A 23,583-nucleotide genomic window follows, 5' to 3' on the forward strand; every position below is an offset into this window, starting at 1 on the left:
TTACGAATTTTATTTGTTTCCTCCATTATCATCCTCATTACTAAGGATTTGAGGTCATATTTTTGTATTTCCGTTGTATTTGAGTTCTCTGGGTTGTTTTCTTTGGGATAGCTGGAAACTGGAGACACCATGTTGGTTTGGGGTTTTTTGCGTATGCTTTTTCGTTGTCCTTTAGACATCTTGCCGTCTTTGTTTTTGTTGGGTAGCTTCCCGAGTTGAATGGAGGGTGTCTGATGATAGATTCACTTGTTTTCTTCACGATTTCCCTAGGCTGGGAGCTCAAAGCTTCACTGGTGTGGATGTTAGGAGGTTAGCCCTTTTGTTCTGGTCTCTCACAGCCAGTGATACTCAGCCCCCCTCTTCCGTGGATCCTGCAATTGATCTGGATCTCTGAATGAGCGTTGGGTCAGACCAAGGTATCCACAGCCTTCTGTGTTCCCTGCCAAGTCCAGCCAGGAGCACTGGGACCCAACCACTGGCAGAACTCAGCTAGATTCTCAGGGCCTGAACCGTCTGCCAAGCTCAGCTAGGGATTCTGGGCCCAAAATACACACAGGGTCCAGCCAGAATTTTTGGGCTGGGACTACGCACCAAGCTCAGCTAGGGCCTTTTGGCCCAAAGTGAGTGCTGTGGTCAGTTATTGACTCAGGGCCCGAACTGACCACCAATCTCAGCCAGGAATTCTGGATTCAAACTGCACACTGTGTCCAACCAGAGTCTTAGAGCTGGTGGAACCGAGAGCTCTGTCCAGCCTGCGCCACAGCAGGAGAACTGCGGCTGCTTTGAGTTAGCGCCAGTGGTGGAACAAGTGCTCCACCCAGACTGTGTCACCGCAGGGGAGCTGCTGCTGAGCTGAGGTGGTGCCTAGGATGGAACTGAGCACGTCACCAAGCCTGCGCCACAGCAGGAGAACTGCGGCTGCTCTGAGTTAGCGCCAATGGTGGAACCAAGTGCTCTGCCCAGACTGTGTCACTGCTGGGGAGCTGCCACTGAGCTGAGGTGGCGCCTAGGGTGGAGCTGAGTGCTCGGCCAGGCCTGCGCCACAGCAGGAGAACTGCAGCAGGAGAACTGCAGCTGCTCTGAGTTAGCGCCTGTGGTGAAACCAAGTGCTCCGCCCAGACTGTGTCACCACAGGGGAGCTGCCACTGAGCTGAGGTGCTGCCTAGTGTGGAGCAGCGTGCTCAACTAACCCTGCGCCACAGCAGGGGAGCTGTGGCTGGAGCTGAGTTAGTGCCTCAGCCAGAATTGCTTGCTGGGCCGGGCCAGTACCCGGGACTCTGGGGCCGAACTGTCTGCCGAGTCCTGTCTGGGTCCAAAGGCTCCACGCGACCCAAATCCTGCCCCGAGTCCCCTCTCCCACAGCAACTCCCACCAGCCACCACACCAATCGCCTCCACCGGAAGGCTATGAGCTGCAAACCTCAGCCGCCGCTGCTGGTGCCGCTGGTGCTGCTGCCTCTGCTGCTGCCGCTCCGATCAGAGAAAAACCACACTCCTCCCGTGTGCAGGGGCACGCAGGTCCTCCGCACCCTGGTCCCTCCGAACCGTGGAGCACTCCCGCTGCTGTGATGTTCGGACCTCGGTGTTCCTGGCTCAGAAATCTGTGCAATTCTCTGAGTTGTTCACTGGAGCCTCCAAACGCGGTCCACACTGCTTGCCGCCATCTTGGATCCGCCCGTAGAGACTTTTCTTACAGAGATCTAGGGTTCTATTCCAAGTATCCATATAGAGCCTATAACCATTTATAAATTCAGTTCTAGAGGATTTGCTTACCTATTCTAAACTGTTCACTCATAAGCATGAGATGAATAAATTCTTTTTAATACAGAAGTATGTAGTACTCTCTATTTAAACCTATCAAAGGCTTTTATTTATATTTTCTCACAGAGTTATTTTTAACAAAATTAATATAAAAGCACAAAACAAAATATGTCACTTCAAAGATGGACAAGGCAAAATAACAGAAGAAAAAACACCCAAAAGAAGGCACAAGAATCAGATGTACACCCATTCACATAAAGACAGGTATTTTAACCCCTATTAACCTGAAAGCTATGCTATATATGCAAATGATATGAATCAGACCATGTAGGACCTGAGTTTTAAGCTTAAGCCTTTTTGAATGCATATGATATTTTCTCAGTTGATTTAGAGGCCTTATGAAAGGATATGGATTTTTTTTGATACCTGCTTCAAGTTCTATGATTGAATCTTCTAGTCCAAGATTCTTTACTCCATCTCTTGAATTCTCTTAGAGAAGCTTGCCTCTATGATGCTTGCTTTCTTATATAAGTTCTCTTGTTCCTGCCTTTCTTCTGTCTGTGCTTTTATGATCATTTCCATTATCATCTTCAGGTCTTGAACTATATTTTTGATTTCCTTCATCTGATTATTTTCATTTTCGTGAACTTTTTCCACTGCCTCTCTATGGGCCTCTTTAAGGTCTTCAATCTTTTTGGCTCCATCTTCCTGTATCTGTTTATGTATTTTATTCATTTTCTCCATTATCATCTTCATTACCAAGTATTTGTGGTCATTTTCTTCTGTTTCATTTGTATTTGAGTTGTCAGGGTTGATTTCTTAGAGATAGCTATTATCTGGAGATGCCATATTGTTTTGGGTTTCATTATTTATATTTTTACACTGGACTTTAGTCATCTTGATGTCTCCGACATTGGGAGGTAGTTTCTCTTGTCCTTCTCTGGATCAGGCAGGCGACCTGATTGCAGCTCCAGGGTATGTTACTCCACACCGAGGATTCCCCACTGGTTCAGAAGAGACTGGTGCTGTTGCTCTATACCCTAAGGATCTGTTAGAGGTAGTGTAGATAAAGCTAATTATCCTGCCTTTGGCTGGGATTTGAAAACTCTGCTCTCAGCCACTGAGTCTTTGGCAGCCAATGCTCAATGTACCTTAGAGTACTGGAACCCCTGCTGGGTTGTAATGTTTGGATAAGATTTTGCATGATCCATCCAGGCCATGTTGCCTAACTTGATTCCTGCTTGAGAGAGCATATACTGCCCTCTGGGTTGTGGTTGTTAGCTGGGCTTCAACCAGATCCCTTCATGCTGGTTCAGTCCTACCTGGGTGTGCACAGGCACTCCTGCCATCTTATGGCAGCTGGTCAGGCTCCCCCATAGCTTGCAGGAATGGATCCCTGTGTTGGGGTGCAGGTGGCTAGGTTCAGATCCTCACTAGAGCATGGGAGGCCCTGCTGAACTGTGTTGGCTAGCTAGGCATCTGTTCAGGCCAGATCAGTTCTGCCCAATTGAGAATAAACAGTCTGATGGGATGGCTGGCTTGGCTTTTGCCTGCTCCATTCAGACCAGGACTCCTTAGAAGATTCAATTTGAATGTGTGGCTATGAAGCTGTAGCTGAAGTGCGTGTCCACAGCCACATGGGCCACCCTGTGGGCCCATCGTCCCTCTGCAGATGGGCAGAGATATATGAGATCAGATCTATCCTATATCCACACACTCAGGTGCCCCTGCACCCACTGGTTCTGATACTATTGTGTGTTCTAAAGATCAGTCAGAGAGGGAGAGTAAGTGTACAGATGAGGTATGCACTCTTGGCTCCTTTGGGCTTTGAATTTTGTGCCTGTGTGATCGCCAGTACCTGGGGCTTTTTGTGGACTTATGGCTAGGTCTGAGGTCAGGTTAACCTGTTTTCCTGAGATTTACCTGGGCAAGCAGGTCTGGAGTTCGGCACTTTACCACCCACAGTTCAGTCTCAGATACCAAGTCCCTGCTATAGAGCATGGCTGCGGATCACCAGAGTAGGTACAGGTGCATATTCTGGGGACTGGAAACCTGTCCTCCCTGGGCCACATGGAAGGAATGAGGTCAGACACACCTGTGGTCTGGACATTGTGGACCCATTTGACCTAGGGCTCTTCAGGTCTTGTGGTCTGTACATCCAAGAATGGTCCCTAGTCTCCATCCGGAAGTGTTTGGCACCACCATTTTTAATCTTCATGAAAAGCAGCATCCTTATGCAGAATATTTAAAATATCTTCCTATAATATTCTTAAAGATTATATATTTTCATATATATATACATATATATGTCAGTATATGTATGCATGTGTGTCTTTGTGTATGTTTGTGTGTGTGTGTGTGTGTGTGTTTTCATGTCTTGTTTTGTGCACAGGTGAGTCCAGGTAATCATATAAATCAGAAGAGGACATCTTATACTTTGGAACTATTCTATCATAGGGTTAATAACATAATTTTCAGGGTTGAGCAGTGAATCAGGCCTTATTAAAAAGCAGGACATGATATGAGATACTAAAGATAAGACACAAATCCATATAGTTTAGTATTCTTTATGTTTATCAAACAATCACTCTTCCAAGTTTAAATAATCTACTTCCTTGGATTACATCAAGATTCCCTTACCATCCCCCTGTAAGAAGGAAAATTGTTTTAAATTCATGAACAAACATGAATTCACTCTCCCACAAACTTCCTAAATTTTTTAATCACCATTCCACTGGCTTCAATGTCATTCACCCAGATATTAAAAGAAGTTTGATTTTATTTTGAAAGTTTTTTTATTCTAAATAAGAAAAGAACATTTACACTCTACACTGTGCCCCAATTTTTATAATTTGTGAAATAAGTAGATCAGGGCAAGATTATAAAGACAACATAGACAACTCTAGTAGCCATGATACTGCTAAGCAATATCATTAGAGGAAACAGTGAGCATCATTCTAAGAGACAGATCATGCACTGTAGCCCAATATTTGTTGGTTATGTAACAATTTTATATTTGTCAGTTAGAATTCATTTACCATTCAGATTACCTGGCACAAACCAAGACACAGTCCATGGACAGAGCTAACCACTTAGATTATTAATGATACTCTGCTATTCTTGTAGACAGAAGCCTAACTGTGTTATCCTCTGAGAGGCTCTGCTAAACACAGGTTTAAAACAAATGCTGAGAGTCACATCCAAACAATGAGCGATAATAAGAAGTCTTGTGGAATAGTGGGAGGAAGGAGAAAGAGACCTGGAGGTGACACAAGATCCACAAAAAGACCAAAAGAGCCAGCTAACCAAGGCACTTAGTAGCTTGCTGGGACTGAGGCAAAAACCAAGGACCAGGCATGAACTGGACCTATGCCCCCTACACAGAGGTAGATGATAGGCAGCTCAGGCATCCTGTGGATCCTCTAGTAAGAAATTTCAGGGTAGTTACTGACATGAATTGTGATGCCATATTTTTTATCATTTCCTCTTTGTGGGACTATCATTCTAGGTGCCACGAGAAGAGGACATGATTAGTCCTGACACAACATGGAGAGCTGACATGCATAGGAAGTGGTTCTCCATTAATCTGAGACATAGAGAAGAAGGGATGGAGAGAGGGAGGAAGGGTGGCACTGTAAGAAGATAAAGGAGTAGGTCTATAATCAGCATGTAAACTTGAATAAATAAATTAAATTAACAAAAAGCACTCATGAAATATGCCTTTAGGAATATGATTATCTCCCAATCTATTGAAGAGAATTTTTGTCTGGTCTTAATAAAAGTATGTAGCATTTTGGAACAAAAATGCACCCCAGCATCCCCACACTGGAAGCCAAGAAGGAAAAAATCTCCAAGGCCACCATGACCTTGCCCTTGGTGCTATGGTAGACAAGGAGGAAAGTAATCCACACAGTACAAAACAACAGCATGCTGAATGTCAAGAACTTGGCTTCATTGAATGTGTCAGGCAGGTTCCTGACCAAGAAAGCCTCAGTGAAGCTTCCCAAGGCAAGACATGCCAAATATCCAATTACACAGTAAAATGCAATGACTGAACCCTTGTTGTACACAGTGATGATGTGGCCATTCTCAGAGTCTGCATCAATATCCACAGTTGGTGGAGAAGCTGCAAGCCAGATTGAACAGAGAATAATTTGGATGAGTGCACAGAGAGGAATAATGTAGTTAAGTGTTCCTGAAACCAGAATGTACCTCATTATTTTTCCACAAGCTATGAGTTTGAAAGCCAGAAGCACTGTGATTGCTTTGAGCAACACAGTGGAAACAGCCACAGTGAATACAATTCCAAATGTGATTTGCTGCAAAATGCAAGTGGCTGAGTTTGGATGGCCAATGAAGAGCAAGGAGCAGAGGAAACAGAACATGAGTGACAGGAGTAAGGTGTAGCTGAGAGTGCGGTTATTGGCTTTCACAATGGCTGTGTCATTGTGCTTCAAAAATTTCCCAAGAACCAAAGCTGTGAAGGCAAAGAAGCACAAGGCCATGAAGGCCATAGTCATCCCCAAGGGGTCTTCATAGCTCAGAAAGATCACAGCTGTGTGGATGCAGTGATTCTGTTCTGTGTTGGCATACTGGTCCTCTGGACACTTCACACAATGGTCCATGTCTGAATCAGAAAGGAAATATTTGTTAATATAGCTTCAGCAGTTTATTTACAAGATATTTCAATAAGTTTGTTGGCAAAGCTTTGCAATATCTCCATCTTACTGCTGATAATATGATTGAACAACATTGCTATACAACAATGCTTCTATTTATTAATTCTTATTATCTTTTTAGAGAAGAAAACCAAAGCAACTTTTGTCTATTTAACAGTGTTGCTGATATCATTTACAAGGTTTTCAGAAACTAGACTTCTTAAATCATTCTGGATGCTGTCATGAAATGACTCATTCTGGTAAATTCACAAAACCAAAACTCATTAACCACAGCATGATTGAGTGTCTTTGAAAATCTCCTTTTCAATCCACTCAGTGCCGCCTGAGTTCACTGATTGTTTAATTAATGCTTTCTTTATCAGAGACAGAGACTGTCTTCTGCTTGGGGAAGAATAGTAACTGCTTTTCTAAATCCTATCCCGAGCATAATGATATCTAAGGAACAGTAAAAGAAATCATTAGGTTTGGGAGTGTGTGTGTGTGTGTGTGTGTGTGTGTGTGTGTGTGTGTGTGTGTGTGTGTGTGTATTTATATTTATGTGACCAAAAAAGTGTAACAGATGTGTTCATAAATTTGATAATCATTTGGGAGAAGTAGGAACGTGAGTACAAGAAGTAAAGTTTCTCGGTATATAAAAGTAATATAAAGGCTTGAAAACTGTAAAAAAATAAGAAAGATTTATTACTATGCCCTTATTTATGTTCTCATATGGCAGTAAAGAAAAACAATTCCTGACTCTTGATAATGAAAAGCACTAATTCTATCACTGAAGGTAGAAACCTCTCTACAGACTGATCACTACAAAGCCCTTCATCTTTATTTTACCTTCATGGGAAGCATTCAGCATCTTCTTGCTTCCCTAATTTCAAACTCTATGAGAACCAAACTCTGTGAATATACTCTGAGGTAAATTTATATATCAATAAGCAGCATGGAAGAAATAAAAACAAAACTCAAAAGTGATCTAGATTTTTTTTCAAGATAGGGTTTCTCTGTGTAGCCTTGGCTGTACTGGACTCACTTTGTAGACCAGCCTGGCCTTGAACTCACAGTGATCCACCTGCCTCTCCCTCCCAAGTGCTGAGATTAAAGGCATGTGCCACCACACCTGGCCAGTGACCCAGATTTTTTGTGTACAACAAACTACTTCACTCATAATATCCTCTTCTGAAATGGCAATGGTAGGAAATTTTATTGGAATTGAAATGATTAATTAGATAGTTGCACAGAGTTATAAGTTGGTCCTGTTTTTTAATTCTTTCATGTAGAACAATTTATTGATGGGCAACTGTTACTAGTTACTTTGTCTAAAGTGTTGGAAAGTTAGCTGAACTATAAAGAGAATGTCCTGCTCTTGCAGAAAACCTGAGTCCAGTTCCCAGAACCCATGTGAGGTATTTCACAACTGCCTTCAAATTCCCTATAGAGGTATTAGTTGTCTCTCACCTTCATCTGCCCTTATGTACACATACACTCACAACATGAATACACACCTATAATAATATTACTCTTTTTACATTTATTTATGTAATTACCATGAGTTCTTTTTTAAATTTTTTTATTAATTTATTCTTGATACATCTCAATGTTTATCCCATCCCTTATATCCTCCCATTCTTCCCTCCCCCCATTTTCCCATTATTCCCCTCCCCTATGGCTGTTCCTGAGGGGGATTACCTCCCCCTATATATGCTCATAGAGTATCAAGTCTCTTCTTTGTAACCTGCTGTCCTTCCTCTGAGTGCCACCAGGTCTCCCCCTCCAGGGGGCATGGTCAAATGTGAGGCACCAGAGTATGTGAGAAAGTCGTATCCCAGTCTCCACTAAACTGTGGAGAATGTTATGATCATTGGCTGGATCTGAGTAAGGGCTTAAAGTTTACCGCCTATATTGTCCTTGGCTGGTGCCTTAGTTTGAGCGGGACCCCTGGGCCCAAATCTGCCTATCATAATGTTCTACTTCTAGGTTTCTAGGACCCGCTGGATCAATCTACTTTGCTATTCTCCCATGCTTCTTTCATTTAGAGTCCCAATAGAATGTTCTCCCCTCTGTACCAGTTTTCTGGTAAGTGAAGGCTTTCGTTGGACATGCCCCTTGGGTTAGTATGCATTTGATTCTTCCTGCTTCTGGGTTAACTCACTCATTATGATAATTTCTAGCTCAATCCATTTATCCACAAATTTCAGGAATTTCTTGTTTTTAATAGCTGAGTAGTATTCCATAGTGTATATGTACCACAGTTTTTTTTTTATCCATTCTTCTACAGATGGACCCTTAGACTGCTTCAATGTTCGGGCTATTATGAATAAGGCTGCTATGTACATGGTTGAGCAAATTTTCTTGTTGGGTGCTGGAGCATCTTCTGGGTATATTCCAAGGAGTGGAATAGCTGGGTCTTGAGGAAGCCCTATTCCCATTTTTTGAGATAGCACCAGATAGATTTCCAAAGTGGCTGTACTAGTTTGCATTCCCACCAGCAATGAAGGATTGTTCCTCTCTCTCCACATCATTGCAAGCATGTGGTGTCACTTGAATTTTTGATCTTATCCATTCTGATGGGTGTAAGATGGAATCTCAGAGTTGTTTTGATTTGCATTTCCCTGACCACTAAGGAGGCTGAGCATTTCTTTAAATGTTTTCAGCCGTTTGCTATTCCTCTGTTGAGAACTTTCTGTTTAGTTCCAAGCCTCATTTCTCAATTGGGTTATTTGTTTTGGTGGTGTTTAATTTCTTGAGTTCTTTATATATTTTGGATATTAGACCTTTGTCAAATGTAGGGTTGGTGAAGATCTTTTCCCAGTCTGTAGGCTGTTGCTTTTTTTCTCTTGAGAGTGTCTCCTACCTTACAGAAGCCTCTCAGCCTCATGAGGTCCCATTTATTAATGGTTGACATTAAGGCCTGGGCAGTTGGTGTTCTGTTCAGGAAGTTGTCTCCTGTGCCAATATGTTCCAGGCTCTTCCCCACTTTTTCCTCTAAGTGACTTAGTGTCTCTGGTTTTATGTTGAGGTCTTTAATCCACTTGGATTTGAGTTTTGTGCAAGGTGACAAATATTGGTCCAGTTGCATTTTTATACACATAGACCTCCAGTTAGACCAGCACCATTTGTTGAAGAAGCTATCCTTTTTCCATTGAATGGATTTGGCTTCTTTGTCAAAAATCAAATGACCATATGTGTGTGGATTCATATCTGGTCTTCAATTCGATTCCACTGATCAACCAGCCTGTTGTTGTGACAGTACCATGCTGTTTTAATTACTTTTGCTTTACAGTACAGTTTGAGATCAGGTATGGAGATTCCTCCAGAGCACCTTTTATTGCACAAGATTGTTTTAGCTATTCTGGGTTTTTTGTTTTTTCATATGAAGTTCAAAATTGACCTTTCAATGTCTTTAAAAAATTGTCTAGATATTTTAATAGGGATTGCATTGAATCTGTAGATTGCTTTTGGTAGGATGGCTATTTTTACTATGTTAATTCTCCTGATCCATTAGAAAGGAAGATCATTCCATCTTCTCAGGTCATCTTCAATCCGCTTCCTCAGAGCTTTGAAATTTTTTTCAAACAAGTCCTTCACTTGCTTAGTTAGAGTAACTCCTGGATATTTAATATTGTTTGTGGCTAATGTGAAGGTTGTGGTTTTCCTAATTTCTTCCTCTGCAAGCTTGTCATTTGTGTATAGGAAGGCTACAGACTTTTTTGAGTTAATTTTGTATCCAGCCAATTTGCTGAAGGTGTTTATCAGCTGTAGGAGTTCTCTTGTGGAATTTTGAGGGTCACTTATGTACACTATCATATCATCTGCAAATAGGGATAATTTGACTTCCTTCTTTCCCATTTGGATATCCTTGATCTCCTTTTGTTGTCTTATTGTTCTGGCTAGAACTTTGAGTACTATATTGAAGAGATGTGGAGAGAGTGGGCAGCCTTGCCTTGTTGCCGATTTTAGAGGTATTTCCTTGAGTATCTTACCATTTACTTTGATATTGGCTATTGGCTTGCTGTATATAGCCTTTATTATGTTGAGGAAAATGCCTTGTATCCCCGATCTCTCTAAAACTTTAAACATGAATGGCTGTTGGATTTTATCAAATGCTTTCTCTGCATCCAAAGTGATGATCATGTGGTTTTTTTATTTTCAGTTTGTTCATATGGTGGATTACATTGATGGATTTCCATATATAAAACCAACCCTGCATGCCTGGAATGAAGCCTACTTGGTCATGATGAATGATATCTTTGATGTGTTCTTATATTCGTTTTGCAAGTATTTTATTTAGTATTTTTGCATTGATGTACATAAGAGAAATTTGTCTGAAATTCTCTTTCTTTGTTGAGTCTTTTTGAGGTTTAGGTATCAACGAGACTATGGTTCCATAGAATGAATTTGGTAATTTTCCATCCATTTCTATCTTTTGTAGTAGCTTGAAGAGTATCGGTATTAGCTCGCCTTTAAAGGTCTGGTAGAATTCTGCACTGAAACCATCTGGCCCTGTGCTTTTTTTGGTTGGGAGACTATCGATTATTGCTTCTATTTCTGTAGAGGAAATGGGACTATTTGGCTTGTTTATATGTTCTTCACTCAACTTTGGCAAGTGAACTTGATCAAAAAAATCGTCCATTTCTCCTAGATTTTCAAATTTTGTGTCGTATATGCCTTCAAAGTAGGATCTTATGATTCTTTGTAATTCTTCAGTGACTGTTGTTATGTCTCCCTTTACATTTCTGATTTTGTTGATTTCAATACTGTCTCTCTGCCTTTTAGTTACTTCGGCTAATGGTCTGTCTATCTTGTTGATTTTCTCAAAGAACCAGCTCTTGGTTTGTTGTTTCTTTGGACTGTTTTCTTAGTTTCTAATTTGTTAATTTCAGCCCCGAGTTTGATTATTTCCACACATGTTTTCCTCTTGGGTGTTTCTGCTTCTTTTTTTCCTAGGGCTTCCCGTTGTGTCGTTAAAATGCTTATGTGCGATGTTTCCAATTTCTTTTTGAAGGCACTTAGTGCTATGAATTTTCCTCTTAGCACTGCTTTCAATGTATCCCACAAATTTGGGTATGTTGTTTCTTCATTTTCATTGAATTTTAGAAACTCCTTGATTTCTTTCTTTATTTCTTCCCTGACCCAGGTGTCATTTAGCAGAGAGTTGTTTAGTTTCCACGTACGTGTAGGCTCTTTGTTATTTCTGTTGTTGTTGAATTGCAGCCTAAGAGCATGGTGATCTGATAGGATACAAGGTATTATTTCAATCCTCTTGTATCTATTGAGGCTTGTTTTGTGACCTACGATGTGTTCAATTTTGGTGAAGGTTCCATGGAGTGGAGAGAAGAAGGTATATTTTTTCTTGTTTGGGTGAAAGGTTCTATAGATATCTGTTAGATCCATTTGACGCATGGCATTGGTTTATGATGTTATTTCTCAGCTTAGTTTCTGTTTCAATGACTTATCTTTCAGTGAGAGTGGGTTGTTGAAGTTTCCCACTATTATTGTGTGGAGATCGATGTGTGCTTTAAGCTTTTTTAGCAGATCTTTTACAAATGGTGGTGCTTTTGTATTGGGAGCATAGATGATCAGAATTTTGATGTTATCCTGGTTGACTTTACCTTTGATGAGTATGAAGTGCACTTCCTCATCCCTTTTGATTAATTTTGGTTGATAGTCTCTATTGCTCGATACTAAAATGGCTATGCCTGCTTGCTTCTTGTGACCATTTGCTTGGAATATTTTTCCCACCTTTTTTCCCTGAGGTAATGCCTATCATTATGGGTGAGATGTGTTTCTTGAATGCAGAAGAATGTTGGATCTTGTTTATGCACCCATTCAGTTAGTCTATGTCTTTTTATTGGAGAATTGAGACCATTGAAGTTGAGAGATAGTAATGACCAGTGACTGTTAAGAGCCTTAATTTTGATGTTGTTTCCAGTTGAGCGTTTGTGTAGTTGTGTTTTTGCCATGGTATAGTTATCTATTTCCTCAGTAGTTTTGGTTGTAGCTTGACCCTTTGTGATGGGGTTTTCCTTCTAGTACCTTCTGTAAAGCTGGATTTGTGGATAGGTACTGTTTGAATTTATTTTTGTCATGGAATATTTTTTTTTCTCCATCAATGGTTATTGAGAGTTTTGCTGGGTAAAGTAGTCTGGCCTGGCATCTGTGGTTTCTTAGCGTTTGCAGGCCCTTCTGGCTTTTATGGTCTCTGCTGAGAAGTTGGGTGTAATCCTGGTAGGTTTGCTATTAAATGTTATTTGGCCCTTTTCCCTTGCAGCTTTTACTATTTTTCTTTGTTCTGCATGTTTTGTGTTTTAATTATTATGTGATGGGAAGTTTTTCTTTTCTTGTCAATTCTATTTGGTGTTTTGTAGACCTGTTGTATGTTTATAGGCATCTCTTTTTTTAGATTGGGGAAATTTTCTTCTATGATTTTGTTGAGAATAGTTTCTGGGCCTTGGAGTCTGATAGCTTCTCTTTCTTCAATGCCTATTATGCTCAAATTTCTTCTTTTCTAGGTGTACTAAATCTCTTGAATGTTTTGTGTCAGGAGTTTTCCAGATTTGGCATTTTCTTTAATGGTTGCTTCAAGAGCTGTGATTGTATCTTCTAGACCTGAAATTCGTTCTTCCATCTCTTGGATTCTGTTAGAAAAATCTACCTCTGTGTTGCTCGCCTTCTTCTCTGAGGTCTCAGGCTCTCGTTTTCCTTCTGTCTGTGCGTTTATCATTGAATCCATTTTCATTTTTCAGATCTTGGACTGACTATTTGATTTCTTTCATCTGATTGTTTGTATATTCCTGAGTTTCTTCCCTTGCCTCTTTATAGGTCGTCAGAGCTTGAACCGTTTTATTTATTTCTGTCATCTGGTTGTTTGCATTTTTCTGCCATTTTCCACTTCCACTCTATGTGCTTCTTTTATGTCTCTCACCTTTTTGTCTGCGTCTTCCTGCATTTGATTACGAATTTTATTTGTTTCCTCCATTATCATCCCCATTACTAAGGATTTGAGGTTATTTTCTTGTATTTCTGTTGTATTTGATTTCTCTGAGTTGTTTTCTTTGGGATAGCTGCAAACTGGAGATGCCATGTTGTTTTGGTTTTTTTTTTGTGTATGCTTTTTCGCTGCTCTTTAGACATCTTGGGGTCTTTGTTGTTGTTGGGTAAATTCCAGAGTTGGATGTAGGGAGTTTGATGAAAAGATTCACTTGTTTTCTCACGATTTCCCTAGGCTGGGAGCTCTAATGCTTCACTGGTGTGGATGTTAGGAGGTTAGGCCTGTCATTGGACTCTCACCGCCAGTGATCCTCAGCTCCACAGCCTTCTGTGTCCCCTGCCAAGTTCAGCCAGGAACACTGGGCCTGAACCAGGGGCCGAACACAGCTAGATTCTCAGTGCCTGAGTCATCTGCCGAGCTCAGCTAGGGATTCTGGGCCCAAAAATGCACACAGGGTCCAGCCAGAATTTTTGGGCTGGGACTGCGCACCAAGCTCAGCTAGGGGCTTTTGGCCCAAAGTCCGTGTTGTGGTCAGTTATTGACTCAGGGCCTGAACTGTCTGCCAATCTCAGCCAGGAAGTCTAGATTCAAATTGCACACTGTGTCCAACCAGAGTCTTAGAGCCGGTGGAACTGAGCGCTCCGCCCAGCCTGTGTTACAGCAAGAGAACTGTGTCTGGGCTGAGCTAGAGCCTCTGGTGGAGCTGAGTCCTCCGCCCAGCCTGCGTCACAGCAAGAGAACTGAGCTTGTGCTGAATTAGTGCCGGTGGTGCAACTGAGCACTCCGCCCAGCCTGCGTCACAGCAGGAGAACTGCGGCTCCGCTGAATTAGCACAGGTGGTGGAACTTAGTGTTCCACACTAGGCAGCACCTCAGCTCAGTGGCAGCTCCCCTGCGGTGACACAGTCTGGGTGGAGCACTTGGTTCCCCCACAGGCACTAACTCAGAGCAGCCGCAGTTGTCCTGCTGTGGCGCAGGCTTGGCTGAGCACTCAGTTCCAACCTAGGCGCCACCTGAGCTCAGCGGCAGCTACCCTGCAGTGACACAGTCTGGGCGGAGCACTTGGTTCCACCATTGGCTCTAACTCAGAGCAGCCGCAGTTCTCCTGCTGTTGCGCAGGCTTGGTGGCATGCTCAGATCCATCCTAGGTACCACCTCAGCTCAGCGGCAGCTCCCCTGTGGTGACACAGTCTGGGTGGAGCACTTGGTTCCACCACTGGTGCTAACTCAGAGCAGCCTCAGTTCTGCTGCTGTGGCGCAGGCTGTACAGAGTGCTAGGTTCCACCAGCTCTAAGACTCTGGTTCACACAGTGTGCAGTTTGAATCCAGAATTCCTGAGTGAGGTTGGTGGTCAGTTCGGGCCCTGAGTCAATAACAGACCACAGCACGCACTTTGGGCCAAAAGGCCCTAGCTGAGCTTGGTGGGTAGTACCAGCCCAAAATTCTGGCTGGACCCTGTGTGCATTTTTGGGCCCAGAATCCCTAGCTGAGCTTGGCAAACGGTTCAAACCCTGAGAATCTAGCTGAGTTCAGCCCGTGGTTCAGGCCCAGTTCTCCTGGCTGGACTTGGCAGGGAACACAGAAGGCTGTGGATACCGTGGCCTGACTCAACGCTCATTCAGAGACCCAGAACAATTGCAGGATCCACAGCACAGGGGGACTGAAGATCACTGGCTGTGAGAGACCAGAACAACAGGGCTAACCTCCTAGCATCCAAACCAGTGAAGCTTTGAGCTCCCAGCCTAGGGAAATCGTGAGAAAACAAGTGAATCTATCGTCAGACACCCTCCATCCAACTCTGGAAGCCTCCCAACAAAAACAAAGACGGCAAGATGTCTAAAGGACAATGAAAAAGCACACGCAAAAAACCCCAAAACAACATGGTGTCTCCATTTTCCAGCTATCCCAAAGAAAACAACCCAGAGAACTCAAATACAACGGAAATACAAGAAAATGACCTCAAATCCTTAGTAATGAGGATGATAATGGAGGAAACAAATAAAATTCGTAATCAAATGCAGGAAGACGCAGACAAACAGGTGAGAGACATAAAAGAAGCACATAGAGTGGAACCGGAAAAATTGCAGGAAAATGGAAACAACCAGATGAAAGAAATAAATAAAACGGTTCAAGCTCTGAAGACCTATAAAGAGGCAATGGAAGAAACTCAGGAATATACAAAAAATCAGATGAAAGAAATCAAAAAATCAGTTCAAGATCTGAAAATTAAAATGGATTCAATGATAAACACACAGACAGAAGAAAAACGAGAGCATGAGACCTCAGAGAAGAAGGCAAGCAATACAGAGGTGAGCTTTTCTAACAGAATCGAAGAGATGGAAGAACGAATCTCAGGTCTAGAAGATACAATCACAGATATTGAATCAACCATTAAAGAAAATGCCAAATCTGGAAAACTCCTGACACAAAACATCCAAGAAATTAAGGACACCATGAAAACAAGAAATCTGAGGATAATAGGCATTGAAGAAAGAGAAGACATCAGACTCCAGGGCCCTGAAACTATTCTCAACAAAATCATAGAAGAAAATTTCCCCAAACTAAAGAAAGAAATGCCTATAAACATACAAGAGGCCTACAGAACACCAAATAGAATTGACCAGAAAAGAAAAACTGCCCGCCACATAATAATCAAAACACAAAACATGCAGAACAAAGAAATAATATTAAAAGCTGCAAGGGTAAAGGCCAAATAACATTTAATTGTAAACCTACCAGAATTACACCCGACCTCTCAGCAGAGATCACAAAAGCCAGAAGGGCCTGGACAGAGATCCTGCAAACCCTAAGAGACAACAGATGCCAGGCCAGACTACTTTACCCAGCAAAATTATCAATAACCATTGATGGAGAAAACAAAATATTCCATGACAAAAACAAATTCAAACAGCACCTATCCACAAATCCAGCTTTACAGAGGGTACTAGAAGGAAAACTCCATCCCAAAAGGTTAAGCTACAACCAAAACTACCCAGGAAATAGATAACTATCCCATGGCAAAAACACAACTACACAAATGCTGAACTGGAAACAACATCAAAATTAAGACTCTTAACAGTCACTGGTCATTAATATCTCTCAACATCATTGGCCTCAATTCTCCAATAAAAAGACACAGACTAACTGAGTGGGTACATAAACAAGATCCAACATTCTTCTGCATTCAAGAAACACATCTCACTCATAATGAAAGGCATTACCTCAGGGTAAAAGGTTGGAAGAAAATATTCCAAGCAAATGGTCACAAGAAGCAAGCAGGCGTAGCCATTTTAGTATCGAACAAAATAGACTTTCAACCAAAATTAATCAAAAGAAATGAGGAAGGAAACTTCATACTCATCAAAGGTAAAGTCAACCAAGATGACATCACAATTCTGAACATCTATGCTCCCAATTCAAAGGCACCCGCATTTGTAAAAGATCTCCTAAAAAAGCTTAAACGACATATCGATCCCCACACAATAATAGTGGGAGACTTCAACACCCCACTCTCACTGAAGGATAAGTCATTGAAACAGAAACTAAGCCGAAAAATAACATCATTAACCAATGCCATGCGTCAAATGGATCTAACAGATATCTATAGAACCTTTCACCCAAACAAGAAAGAATACACCTTCTTCTCTGCACCCCATGGAATGTTCTCCAAAATTGATCACATCGTAGGTCACAAAGCAAGCCTCAATAGATACAAGAGGATTGAAATAATACCTTGTATCCTATCAGATCACCATGGTCTTCGGCTGCAATTCAAGAACAACAGAAATAACAAAAAGCCTACACGTACGTGGAAACTAAACAACTCTGCTAAATGACACCTGGGTCAGGGAAGAAATAAAGAAAGAAATCAAGGGGTTTCTGAAATTCAATGAAAATGAAGAAACAACATACCCAAATTTGTGGGATACATTGAAAGCAGTGCTAAGAGGAAAATTCATAGCACTAAGTGCCTTTAAAAAGAAATTGGAAACATCGCACATAAGCATCTTAACAACACATCTGGAAGCCCTGGATGAAAAAAAGCAGAAACACCTAAGAGGAGTAGACGCCTGGAAATAATCAAACTCAGGGCTGAAATTAACAAATTAGAAACTAAGAAAACAGTCCAAAGAATCAACAAAACCAAGAGTTGGTTCTTTGAGAAAATCAACAAGATAGACAGACCATTAGCCAAACTAACTAAAAAACAGAGAGACAATATTGAAATCAACAAAATCAGAAATGTAAAGGGAGACATAACAATAGACACTGAAGAAATTCAAAGAATCATAAGATCCTACTTTGAAGGCATATACGACACAAAATTTGAAAATCTAGGGGAAATGGACGATTTTCTTGATCAATTTCACTTCCCAAAGTTGAATGAAGAACAGATAAACAAGCTAAATAGTCCCATTTCCCCTACAGAAACAGGAGCAATCATCGATGGTCTCCCAACCAAAAAAAGCCCAGGGCCAGATGGTTTCAGTGCAGAATTCTACCAGACCTTCAAGGGCAAGCTAATACAGATACTATTCAAGGTACTCCAAAAGATAGAAATGGATGGAAAATTACCAAATTCATTCTATGAGACCATAGTCTCATTGATACCTAAACCTCACAAAGACTCAACGAAGAGAGAATTTCAGACCAATTTCTCTTATGAACATAGATGCAAAAATACTAAATAAAATACTTACAAAGCGAATACAGGAACACATCAAAGATATCATTCATCATGACCAAGTAGGCTTCATTCCAGGCATGCAGGGATGGCTTAATATATGGAAATCCATCAATGTAATCCACCATATAAACAAACTGAAAATAAAAAACCACATGATCATCTCCTTGGATGCAGAGAAAGCATTTGATAAAATTCAACACCCATTCATGTTTAAAGTTTTAGAGCGATCGGGGATACAAGGCACTTTCCTCAACATAATAAAGGCTATATACAGCAAGCCAATAGCCAAAATCAAAGTAAATGGTGAGATACTCAAGGAAATTCCTCTAAAATCGGGAACAAGGCAAGGCTGCCCACTCTCTCCATATCTCTTCAATATAGTACTCGAAGTTCTAGCCAGAGCAATAAGACAACAAAAGGAGATCAAGGATATCAAAATGGGAAAGGAGGAAGTCAAATTATCCCTATTTGCAGATGATATGATAGTGTACATAAGTAACCCTCAAAATTCCACCAGAGAACTCCTACAGCTGATAAACACCTTCAGCAAATTGGCTGGATACAAAATTAACTCAAAAAATTTGTAGCCTTCCTATACACAAATGACAAGCTTGCAGAGGAAGAAATTAGGAAAACCACACCCTTGACATTAGCCACAAGCAATATAAAATATCTAGGAGTTACTCTAACTAAGCAAGTGAAGGACTTGTTTGAAAAAAATTTCAAAACTCTGAAGTAACAGATTGAAGATGACCGGAGAAGATGGAACGATATTTCTTGCTCATGGATCGGGAGAATTAACATAGTAAAAATGGCCATCCTACTAAAAGCAATCTACAGATTCAATGCAATCCCTATCAAAATACCTACATAATTTTTAAAGACATTGAAAGGTCAATTCTGAAATTCATATGGAAAAACAAAAAACCCAGAATAGCTAAAACAATCTTGCACAATAAAAGGTGCTCTGGAGGAATCTCCATACCTGATCTCAAACTGTACTATAAAGCAATAGTAATTAAACCAGCATGGTACTGGCACAGCAACAGGCTGGTTGATCAGTGGAATCGAATTGAACACACAGATATGAATGCAGACACAGACGGTCACTTGATTTTTGACAAGAAGCCAAATCCATTCAATGGAAAAAGGATAGCATCTTCAACAATTGGTCCCGGTCTACCTGGAGGCCTACGTGTAAAAAAATGAAGCTGGACCCATAATTGTAACCTTGCACAAAACTCAAATCCAAGTGGATTAAAGACCTCAAAATAAAACCAGAGACACTAATTTACTTAGAGGAGAAAGTGGGGAAGAGCCTGGAACATATTGGCACAGGAGACAACTTCCTGAACAGAACACCAATGGCCCAGGCCTTAATGTCAACCATTAATAAATGGCTGAGAAGCTTCTGTAAGGCAGGAGACACTGTCAAGAGAACAAAGCGACAACTTACAGACTGGGAAAAAATCTTCACCAACCTTACATCTGACAAAGGTCTAATATCCAAAATATATAAAGAACCCAAGAAATTAAATACCGCCAAACCGAATAACCCAATTGAGAAATTGGGCTTGGAACTAAACAGAGAATTCCCAACAGAGGAGTATCAAATGGCTGAGAAACACTTAAAGAAATGCTCAACCTTCTTAGTCATCAGGGAAATGCAAATCAAAACAACTCTGAGATTCCATCTTACACCCATCAGAATGGCTAAGATCAAAAACTCAAGCAACACCACATGCTGGCGAGGATGTGGGGAGAGAGGAACACTCCTTCATTGCTGGTGGGAATGCAAACTAGTACAGCCACTTTGGAAATCTATCTGGTGCTATCTCAGAAAAATGGGAATAGGGCTTCCTCAAGACCCAGCTATTCCACTCCTTGGAATATACCCAGAAGATGCTCCAGCACACAACAAGAAACTTTGTTCTACCATGTTCAGAGCAGCCTTATTCATAATAGCCAGAACATGGAAGCAGCCTAAGTGTCCCTCGGTAGAAGAGTGGATAAAGAAACTGTGGTACATATACACTATGGAATACTACTCAGCTATTAAAAACAAGGAATTCCCAAAATTTGTGGATAAATGGATTGAGCTAGAAATGATCATAATGAATGAGTTAACCCAAAAGCAGAAAAAATCAAATGGTATATACTCACTTATATTTGTATGCTAGCCCAAGGGGCATGTCCCACGAAAGCCTTCACTTACCAGGAAACTGGGACAGATGGGAAGGCATCCTATTGGGACTCTAAATGAGAGACACATGGGAGAATAGGAAAATAAAAGGATATAGAGGGTCCTAGAATTCTACAAGTAGAACAATATGATAGATTTGGGCCCAGGGGTCCTGCTCAAACTAAGGCACCAGCCAAGGACAATACAGGAGGTAAACTTTAAACCCCTTCCCAGATCTAGCCAATGGTCAGAATATTCTCCACAGTTGAGTGGAGAGTGTGATATGACTTTCTCACGTACTCTGGTGCCTCACATTTGACCATGTCCCCTGGAGGGGGAAACCTGGTGGCACTCAGAGGAAGGACAGCAGGTAGCCAAGAAGAGACTTGATACCCTATGAGCATATATAGGGGGAGGTAATCCCCCTCAGGAACAGTCATAGGGGAGGGGAATAATGGGTAAATGGGGGGGGAGGAATGGGAGGATACAAGGTATGGTGTAAACATTGAGATGTAACAAGAATAAATTAATTAAAAACAAAAGAAAAAAAATAGAGATAAGCACTAAAAAAAAAAAAGAAACACAAGCATAGACAAGCACTTACACATCAAACATACATGTACAACTCACAAACACACCACACCACACACACACACACACACAAACATGCATCTGCACACAGAGAGACCTTCATCTATATAGAGATACACACATAATATAGCCCCATATTTTTTATTTATTATTTTTATTTTTATTTTTTTTATTAATTTATTCTTGTTGCATCTCAATGTTTATCCCATCCGTTGTATCCTCCCATTCCTCCCCCCCCATTTTCCCATTATTCCCCTCCCCTATGACTGTTCCTGAGGGGGATTACCTCCCCCTATATATTCTCATAGGGTATCAAGTTTCTTCTTGGCTACCTGCTGTCCTTTCTCTGAGTGCCACCAGGTCTCCCCCTCCTGGGGACATGGTCCGATGTGAGGCACCATAGTACGTGAGAAAGTCATATCACACTCTCCACTCAACTGTGTATAGCCCCATATTTTTTTACACATACATTAACATACATGCCCAGACACACATATGAGCATACAGGCACAGACAGACATATACACCCAAACAGACACACAAGTAGAGTAATGTACCAAACACATACATAGACACACACATGCACAGACAAATACACTCAGGGAGACATAATGAGAAAAAACATTCACACAGAAAGAAATTGACACAAAAACACATTTATGCTCACAATATCAAAGGAGAGACAGACAGAAACAAACACACACAAACACACACAGAGCAAGAGATATACCTATGTGCAATCCAATATATGGAAACACAGAACAGACAGACACATGCATTGACAAATACAAATGGAAACATACACAAAAACAGAAACAAAAATACACATGAGCATTGAAACACAGACAATTTATGCTCACTTCTACAAACAGACAAATAGTCAGATGGAAAGAAACAAACACACACACAGACACACACACACAAGGAGACACATATTTGTGCACACACACCTAAACACAGATATACACACAGAAACACACATAGAAACACAAATACAATGAGAAACATATATTCAAAAATGAGTGTGTGTGTGTGTGTGTGTGTAATAAACTGATTCACATAACTATTTCTGTGCAATTTTAATAAGACTTTGAGGAAGGTGAACAGAGACTACATTTGGGGAGAATCAGTTGAGAAAACAATCCCCTGAACAGATTACCGCAAATTTCAGTATTAATGAACACTCATCTCCTCATCATGGAGACCATTAATGAGAAAAGACTAATCATCTCTCCAATATTAGAACAAGTATGATCATATTCAGTTGCTCTATTACAGAATCACTGATTTTCGCTGATAAATGGTGTCTTTCATTCCAATAACTCTGTATTAAAGATCGATACATACCTCTAGATTTATTGTGTCAACATAAAAAACATGTAGAAACCTAGGTTTTGGGGAAACATTTCCTAGTTCACTCATTTAATCATCTGAGAGACTCTTAAAAACTATGACATTGATAAGATCATGGATAATCCAATAGAAGAAACCCTACCGTCGAGCAGATATGACCATGTTTTTTTCTCATTGTCAATTGGCTGATTTTCTACCTGTTGAAAAAGCATCTTATGAATGACATGGGCCAAAACATATGCAGCATTGTATATGTCATAACTGCTATCACTGAAGGCCATGTCAACAGTCTGTGCCATTAGCCATTCCAATGAGGAATTGGTTGAGCAGTTCTTCATTGTCTTACAGTTAGATGCTGAGGCTTCACAGTTAAACTTCATCCACTTCAGTCATGCCAAATATTTATCTGAGTATTGGAGAGGGTGCAATGTCTGGACAAAATTTTTAAAACCTGAAATCTTACCATGGTGCTGTGAAAAAGCAAGAGTCCTTTGGAATGGGCCGGGTGTGAGATCTCTCTTATTTGTAGGAACATCCCACTGTGAGGTGGTGATCCATGTTCTTTGTATACCTAGAGATTCCCACATTCTAAAGGCCACAGCAAGAGTACTGTCTGTGTCACCATAAAGGATGACAACATTTCTGCATGATGCCATGATTTGGTTGTAATACACTTCAGCTCTTGACATGTATACCTCCATGTTCACTGGGATCATGTTCACAAAGGCAAAGCAGACTGTATTTTTTTCAATCTCTTCAAATCTGAGCGAAATTGTGTACCCTGTTCATTGTCAGAGATGGCCAGCCCTACTCAGTTGCAGTTTAAATAAAGTAACAAGACGACAAGGGCCATGGGGAGTTATGTATCCTTGTGGGCCATCTGATAAATATAGGAAAATTGTACACAGTCTTTCAGGAAAAGATGGAAAGGCCTATAAGTAAGATGAAGAACCTATGACACAGGGAGCAGCATGAAGTAGCATGTACTTTTAAGAACTTGTAAACACATTTTATCTGTAAAAAGGTCTAGAAATCCCCCTTACCTGTTACTTCTTCTCTTATTCCCATTTCACACAAAGAAATTCCAGATCCCTATCAAGTGTCTGAATAATAACATTGAACTACACAGATTGACATAAGGCCAGTAAGACCAGTCTCCTCTTTACACCCTTCTTTACATCTTATCAAAACCACCAATGGAGACACAAATTAATTAAATTTTAACCCAACAAACTCTCACCTGCTTAGCTTCACAGCTGTACATGAATGTGTGTTATAGTACAGATGCTTCCCAGTTTGGTCTTATAAGAAGTAGTATACAACTGACTACTTGGAAACAGTCATACTTAGGAG

General features: G+C 40.9%; 1 pseudogene; it reads right to left on the reverse strand.

Moving 5' to 3' along the window:
- Positions 1 to 5,506: 5,506 nt before the first annotated feature.
- On the reverse strand, positions 5,507 to 23,162 carry LOC127186492 (vomeronasal type-2 receptor 116-like; annotated as a pseudogene).
- Positions 23,163 to 23,583: the final 421 nt, after the last annotated feature.

The sequence above is a fragment of the Acomys russatus genome, unplaced genomic scaffold (genome assembly GCF_903995435.1).
Source record: "Acomys russatus unplaced genomic scaffold, mAcoRus1.1, whole genome shotgun sequence".
Lineage (NCBI taxonomy): Eukaryota > Metazoa > Chordata > Mammalia > Rodentia > Muridae > Acomys > Acomys russatus.